Here is an 8771-nt window from a genome sequence, read left to right as displayed (position 1 = left end):
CTTGCTTCAATCCCTGGAATCTCCAAATAGGATTGGGAGATTTTGTACAGTGATTAAAACTTTATAATTAACCCTAACAGGAACCTTATGTGGAGAAGGGACAGTCTGAAATACTGGAGACCCAATGGTGGTCATTGTAACTACTAGGAACAAGGATCTGGTTCAGTATAAGGCAGTTTTCTATGTCCCTGATCCTGTTTATATATATATATATATATATATATATATATATATATATATATGTGTGTGTGTGTGTGTGTGTGTGTGTGATTCCACTAGATGGACAAGTTACAGGAGTCAGAGCACACCTGGAATACTGTGTCCAATTCTGGGCCCCACAATTTAAGAAGGATGTTGACAAGCTGGAATGTGTGCAGAGGCAGCAACCAAGAAGATCAAGGGTCTTATGAGGAACAGTTGAAGGAGCTGGGTATGTTTAGCCTGGAAAAGAGGAGACTGAGAGGAGATATCTTAAAGGGTGTTACATGGAGGAGGGAGAATGCTTGTTTTCTCCTGTTCTGGAAGGTAGGACTCAAACCAATGGCTTCAAGTTGCAAGAAAGGAGATTCCGACTAAATATTCGGAAAAACTTTCTGACAGTAAGAGCTGTTCAGCAGTGGAACAGACTCCCACTAGAGGTGGTGGACTCTCCTTCCTTGGATGTTTTTAAACAGAGGTTGGATGGCCATCTGCCAGGGATGCTTTAGCTGAGATTCCTTCACTGCAGGGTGTTGGACTAGATGACCCTTGTGGTCCATTCCAGCTCTAAGATTCTGTGATCTGAACCACACAAAGCCGGTTGAGAGAGGGGCAGAAGGGGGATGTGAAGTTGTTCTGGCACAGCAGCCGAGCACTCGAAACACCATTGCATGAAGCTCATGTCAACGGTGCAATCCTGCTTCATTGGCATGTTTCCCACAGAGAATGCATTAGTGAAGCAGCACACAGCTGGACTGAACCCCCTTGCTGGCTGCAGTTTAATCAGAAAGAAAGGATAGGAAGATGCAGATCTCCTTCCTCTGCCCCTATTTTGACTGTATATGCTAAAAAAACACCCTATAAATAAACATTAGCCCCACTCATTCTGGGCTGGCACCTGATCAGCTGATCCCTAGGTCAGGGTGGGGCCCTGGGTCAAGATGGTAGTGGCTGTGCACACTCCTAAAACTAACAAATTACACTATCCATTTAAAAATCTTAGGATTCCTTGCTTTTTTAGGAATCTTAAAATTCCTGGGCAACTTTCAGTTAGTCGTGTATAAACTGGGCATCATTTTTGCTTAGCTCGCAAAGTAAAAGCAGAAATTGACTCGTGTGTTCATGTTGCATCTCCTGTTGGTCTTTTCCCAGCTACTGGAATCACTCTAAAAGGCGGGTTGCCATGACCATAAATTTCATCTGCGTGGTTTAGAAGGCATCTCACAGAGAAGCATGAACAATGAAATGGAAACCCTAGTGATACATGTGTGTGCATAAGAAAGGGCACCTTATGTTCAGCACAAAATGAAAGCAGCAAGACCTTCTAAATACCCAGCCTGAGGCAATTCATTACTTTAACAGGTTTGCTCTTGGAATGCCACTTTGAGGCTCATTTTCTTATCAGTTTGCAAATGTCATAATTATTGAATAGGCATTTAGCGAGTTGGAAGTGTGATGGAACCGAACCTCAAGTGCCACCTCATAAATTAGTGCCTATTGTGTGAAGCCATTTCAGAGCCATTCTTTCTCCTTGATGAACTTTGGGAGCTATGGCAAATGGTACTTTGCAGACAATAATGCATTTGCTGTGACAACAAATGTTTCCCCTTCTCAGTGTTGAAGAACACAAGAAGAGCCTCGCTGGATCCGACCAAAGGCCTATGTAGACCAGTGTCCTGCTGTCACAGTGGCCAGTCAGATACCCATGGGAAGCTGCAAGCAGGGTAAGAGTGAGGTGTTGTTGTTTTTTCTCAAGTTTGCATCTATTTGTGAGCAGAGTAGGAATTTTGTTTTGTAGTGAAGCTGATAGGTGATGCAATTAATAACAATACTTTTAAAAACTAGGAGAGACAAGAAATATTATTTAGTCATCAGTCAGTGGGAGAAGACTGCAATGGGATAAAGAATTCCAGTTCTGGAAAGAAAAAAAGCATATTCAGTTTCAGCCCTTGTAATGGCTGCCTTTAGCCTACCCATACAAGTCCACACAATGTGCTTATAATGGGGAAGGGTCAAAGGAAAACAGATATTGAGCATGAGATGTGTTCACTTTTTATTTCTCTGTTGTGGTGCCTGCCTTTTTAATAGCTGCATAGAAATAGATGTTTGACAGATATCACCTTTCTTGGTATAAAGATGTTATGACAGGGACATTCTTCTAGATAAGTCCTCGCCAGTTGTTCAGTGTTTAATCCAACTATGGAAAACATGGAGTTAAGTGCCATAGCCTGGAATAATTTGTGTTTGGGATCTTAAACCGAGTATGCCCACCTAGTCATCCATCTAGGTGGGTTGGAAAGGATTCGTGGATGAGGACACAATTGTTGGGTGCTGAAAATTGCATACCTGTGCCTGCACAATTTTCAAATGTGTTTGGATAATTACTTGAGTTTGGTGCAAGCTGTATTGTACACATGGCTTACAACAAGCCATGAAACTAGATGATTACTATTTCTAAAACTCCTTGAAAATGGATACTTAGATTACGTACTTAGACGGTTAATGAGTGGGTTTGCCAGCTTCAACTGTTACAAACGCTGCATTTAACATGTGCCTGAGATGGTTTAGAAGTGGTAGGTAAATGATGTAGCATTAAGCGGGGGGAAACAGAAATAACATGAAATGGAGAATAAAAATAGGGGAAGTGGGGAAGTGGCTGAGAGAAACCATCCTGAGAGTCAAAGTTTTGTGAAATTAATAGTCTCTCTAGATCTCATTTTAATGCTGTTCTGTTGATATGATTTATGCAAATTAGCCATGGTACTTGCAAGGCCAGGCTGCATATTTCCCCATCCTCCGCTCAGATAAAATACCAGTAAAGACACAACACAGTTGAATGGGATCTACTGTAATCAAGCCAAAATTTATTGACTACAGATGAGGAGGTTTGGCATAGGCAATGGGTAACCATTTATTTCCGGCCCACCTGCCTGAAATGATGTCAGTGGCAACCCGGCAGAAGGGAATCCTATGACTTACATCAAATAGGGGTATCCCTGTCGGGATTGCCACCTCTAGTAGAGTTGAGGCCCAAGCCCTCATCTGGAAATATGGCCAGAAGCAACTCCATTGTGGATCCCTTTAATGGAATACCCTGTTTCTGAAGGAGAAAGCAAGGGTACAACCCCCCCCTCCAGCCAAGACTAAGGTTAAAAGGTAAAGGGACCCCTGACCATTAGGTCCAGTCATGACCGACTCTGGGGTTGCAGTGCTCATCTCGCTTTACTGGCCGAGGGAGCTGGCATACAGCTTCCGGGTCATGTGGCCAGCATGACTAAGCTGCTTCTGGCAAACCAGAGCAATGCACGGAAATGCCGTTTACCTTCCCGCCAGAGCGGTACCTATTTATCTGCTTGCACTTTTTGGTGTGCTTTCGAACAGGAGCAGGGCCTGAGCAATGGGAGCTCACCCCATCACGGGGATTCGAACCGCCGACCTTCTGATCGGCAAGTCCTACGCTCTGTGGTTTAACCCACAGCACCACCTGCGTCCCCAATGCCTAAACCACCAAAGTTGTGGTGATTGCTATGAGATAGGCAAAAACCCCAAGTCACAGCCAATTTTCAAATTTCTACCCGACCCCCAAAACATGGCGAACACCGCAGCCATGGCAGGGCCAATGCAAAATTAAAGGAGTGGGTGGGTTGATCTGATGAAGAAGAGCTGGGTGCTGGCACAGGCTGTTTAAATTCCCCAGGAGTGGACCTGAGGGGGGGCCTGATTGTTCTTTCAAGCACACCCCCAAAGAGTCTTGCCCTCTGCACCAGTCTGCCATTGGCCAATTCAACAGGCTGGCGTGGAGCTAGATTTCAAGCTGAGAGCACATGTTGAAGCTCATGCTTCGGCAATACAGGGCCCCCAGCATCCCAGCTCTGCATTATCAGTGTGTGTATGGGGGAGGGGAGGCACTAGCTGTCCCATAAAGCCGCCACACCCCCAAAAGGGGTAAGCGGACTCAGTGCCAGATTTACGTATAAGCTAAACAAGCTATAGCTTAGGGCCCCACTCTCTTGGGGGCCCCAAAAAAATTAAAGGGAAAAAAACTGGATGTACACTTCCAAAATATAAGATAAAAAAAACAAATAAAATAAAACCCATGATGTAAGTAATGGGCCCCGCCTGCTAGCCTGCTCCCTAAAACACCACTGGTTTGCTCGTTTCTGCCAAAGTATTGGAGCCTCAGCTTCAGGATCTGTCCTTCCAGTGAGCACTCAGGACTGATTTCCTTAATAATCAAACCTATCCATTCTTAAGGAAATCAGCCCTGAGTGCTCACTGGAAGGACAGATCCTGAAGCTGAGGCTCCAATACTTTGGCCACCTCATGAGAAGAGAAGACTCCCTGGAAAAGACCCTGATGTTGGGAAAGATTGAGGGCACAAGGAGAAGGGGACGACAGAGGATGAGATGGTTGGACAGTGTTCTCGAAGCTACGAACATGAGTTTGACCAAACTGCGGGAGGCAGTGGAAGACAGGAGTGCCTGGTGTTCTCTGGTCCAGGGGGTCACGAAGAGTTGGACACAACTAAATGACTAAACAACAACAAATATATTGGGTACTTACATTCTGCATGTGCAAATGGCTTTAGATACCTATTAGGTCCATAAATTACCATATAGCATATAGTCAATGCAAAAAAGAGTGACAATTTGTTGTTGACAAGGGACAGCTAGACATATAAAGGGCCCCACTACCTGCAGTAGCTTAGGGCCTCATCAAACCTAAATCCAGCCCTGAGAGGACTTTTCCCAGGTAATATAACCCAATAAATATAACATTTCTACCAATTCCTATTGTTAAGTTCATTGTTAAGTTCAGGGCATGGAGCACTGCTCTTTCTAGATGGGCTTTTGGTCTGATCCATCTGTTCTCTCTCTCTCTCTCTCTCTCTCTCTCTCTCTCTCTCTCTCTCTCTCTCTCACACACACACACACACACACACACACACACACACACGGCTTGAAACCTGAATAAAGGTTTTATTCAGAAGCCTTATCTGAGGAAGAAAAAGAATGCGAGGAAATCAAATGACTGACAGAGATGCCTATATTAAAATGTTGACATTTATTCTTGTCCAAAGAAAGCAGATTTTAATAGGATAAACATGTCAAACAATTGACGCTAACTATACTGGCAAGCAGTTAGTATGGCTAACTGACCGGGGAAAACAGACCCAGGTTTTTTTTACGTTTAATTGTAAAATGGCCAGGAGAGAGCAGAAGCCATTCCTCACCTCCATCTAATAAACGAAAACCTCTAAAAGGGTTTTAAAAGGGTTTTAAAAAAGAAAATATCTGTTAAAAAAAACTGATAAAAACCAACCATTAAAAACAAGTTGGCATAACATATGTCAAAATGTAAATAAAATCAGCAGTTTTAAAGCAAATGTGCACAGTACAAATGCACATAAAAAAGAGCCAAAGTTGTTTTGTGCATTGACAGGCCAACATAAAGAAAAGGTTGTTGACTCAGTGGTGCTCATCAAATCTCAGGTGCTGACTTTTCTTGGTGAATCATTGACCCCCTTTCCTCTTGTCTCTATCATCCTTCCCTCAGAGCCCTCTAGCCTTTTGCAGAATAATACACGCTACATGGAATTGAGTCTGAAGGCACTTCAACTGCAAAATGCAGTGCCTGGTATCTTCTGTTTTCAAAACCACTAGGGCCAATTAGCACAGGTCCTAAATGTTTATATTGGTGCAACCACCTCCCTAGCTGGTTTACTGCTTCTATTTTTTATTTTAATATTGCTCGTCTTAATCTTTTTGCATGCTTGCTTGCTTTGCAAGTGTGGTCTCCTCATCTGGAAATTATTTCTGAAGGAAGTCTTCTTGCCTCTAGTTTCCTTGAGTCTGCATGTTAACCATGCCAGCATCCTCTTGGCCTTGGTGGTGCCTTGCCTGATCTGCTGCATACATTCTGGCTGAGCTTCTATTATTATGATTTTGAGCAACCCACAAGCATTCTGGAGAGTTTTGACCATGTTCTCTTTCCCCCCACTTCCCCACCACCACCAAAAAACAACTCCCTCAGTAAAGTCTTGTCACAAACAATCCAGGCATCAGATCAGGAGAAGGGCTATGGCTCAGTGGCAGAGCATCTCCTTTGAATGTAGAAGGTCCCAGGTTCGATCCCAGGTCGGGCTGGGTATTTCCCCTGCCTGAAACCATAGAGAGCTTGTCAATGTAGACAATGGATCAATTATTGTGTTGGCAATAAGGCACTTTCCTATCTTCCAGCTTGTGGGGGAAGAGACAGAGATGGGTGTAGGAAAATGGTTCAACAGGCAAGCATACAAACAAAATGCAGAAAACAAGGGAGAAAGATGGGACAGATGTAGGAAGACATTAATGCCAGCTCAGGTATTGTTCACTCCTTTGTGTAACAGGAGACGATAGAGTGGAGTCGTGCCAAGTAGCTTTGCCTCCATTCTCCTGGGCAATAATGAAATATCCTAAAAGGGCAATGCAACCAGGTGTGTGCAATGTCTCCTTCCTCCCTACAGATGTTTGCACTGTACACATGGTCATCAGAGGCTGAGCTGCACCATGTGACCATGCTCCTTGCTCCTGTGTTGCTGTTTAAGGTACCCAAGAATGCCCAGAGCCTAAAGTTCAGGTTGATATATCTACAGCATGCATCGGAGGCTGCAGGGGCAATGGAGAGAAAGAGAGATTCTTCCATAAGCCACTGATTAAATAGCTACGGCCTGAGAGGGAAAGGGCGGTGTGTATGAGAATTTGCCAGCTGAAACCTTGTCTGCAGGCTCAAGTCTGTTTTTTAGCATATTAGCAATGGCCAAATAATCCTGAGGTGCTGAATGAAGTGCCTCCACAAATCAATTATTTGCACCACTAAAGACGTGGGAACAGTCTGAAAATGCTTTCCTATCAGGTGGTATTATGTTTATATTGCATATGCCACCCTGAATGTACAGGGCTGCATTGAATGTAGTGCCAAAGAGATTGTCCCTCCAGTGCGACCGTTACTGCTTGCCTGATGGAACGATCTGGCCCTGCCACCCCCACTGAGTTTTTTTGGGGGGAGGGGTTCCCCTGACCCTCAGGAACAGATTTAGGGAGGTCACAGGAGTGCACAAGGGGAGGAGAGGGGGGAAGTCCCATTGTAGTAGTGGGCATCACTGCATTGGTTTCCGCTAGTGCAACAGGCTTAATCTACTACTACTACTACTACTAATAATAATAATAATTAATAAATAATAAATAAATAAATAAATAATAAATAATAATATTTATACCCTGCCCATCTGGCTGGGTTTCCCCAGCCACTCTGGGCAGCTTCCAGCAAAATATTAAAACACAATAATTCATCAAATATTAAAAGCTTCCCTAAACAGGGCTGCCTTCAGATGTCTTCTAAAAGTCAATTAGCTGTTTATTTCCCACCTGGTGGGAGTGCATTCCACAGGGCGAGAAGGCCCTCTTCCTGGTTCCCTGTAACTTCGCTTCTTGCAGCGAGGGAACTGCCAGAAGGCCCTCGGCGCTGGACCTCAGTGTCCGGGCAGAACGATGGGGGTGGAGATGCTCCTTCAGGCATACTGGGCTGAGGCCGTTTAGGGCTTTAAAGGTCAGCGCCAACACTTTGAATTGTGCCCAGAAATGTACTGGGAGCCAATGTAGGTCTTTCAGGACCGGTGTTATGTGGTCTCGGCGGCCACCCCCAGTCACCAGTCTTGCTGCTGCATTCTGGATTAGTTGTAGTTTCCAGCTCCCCTCCAAAGGTAGCCCCATGTAGAGTGCATTTACACAGCAGTAAATATAAATTGTGTGAGAGTTTCACATGTACTGGAAGCTTGAAAACGGAGGGCAAAATATTGTCTGAGCTCATATTAACAGCTCCCAGGAACCTGGTGGGATCTGAACAGTTGAAAGAGACTCCATAGGTCACCTTGTCCAAACTTTATTGAAAGTATGATCAAACTAGCAGAGAAGGGAACCTTATCTCTGACTCTGAGATTTACACCTGGGGTAGGGAAGTTCAAGAAGTTGTTGGACCTCTACTACCATCCGGGCTCACCCACACTTTGCTTTTCCCGCACCTACAGACCCTCCAAATGTCCCTATTTTCCAGGGACAGTCCTGGATTTACAGAAGCCAACCCAGTTTCTGATTTGATCCCGGAATGTCCCATTTTTCCGTAGGACGCCCCTAGTTTCATCGAAAAAATGTTGCATGATATGGTAGGACGTCCCTATTTTCGTTGGATAAAGGTTGGAGTGTATGGAGTTATGCGACCCCTGTCAAGGAGATAAGTATCTATACAACCTTCAGAAGACATCTGAAGGCAGTCCTGTATAGCAATTTTTTAATGCTTAATGTTTTATTATGTTTTTATATAAGTTGGAAGCTGCCCAGAGTAGCTGGGGTAACCCAGTCAGATGGGCGGGGTATAAATAGTAAAATAACTACTACTACTACTACTAGATAGGAGATCTGTATTTTTATCAGAGAGTTGTTGGAGGGTATGCAGCTAGGAAGAATGGGTCTGAGCAATTTTCCACATGTCCAATCTTTCTGGGTCTGAGTGGTTTTTCCATTTTCCCAACTACTTTC

The sequence above is a fragment of the Podarcis erhardii genome, assembly GCF_964252035.2.
Source record: "Podarcis erhardii genome assembly, chromosome: 5".
In the NCBI taxonomy this organism is placed as follows: domain Eukaryota; kingdom Metazoa; phylum Chordata; class Lepidosauria; order Squamata; family Lacertidae; genus Podarcis; species Podarcis erhardii.
The sequence above is the reverse complement of the archived record's forward strand: the minus strand, read 5'-3'. Positions refer to the sequence as shown.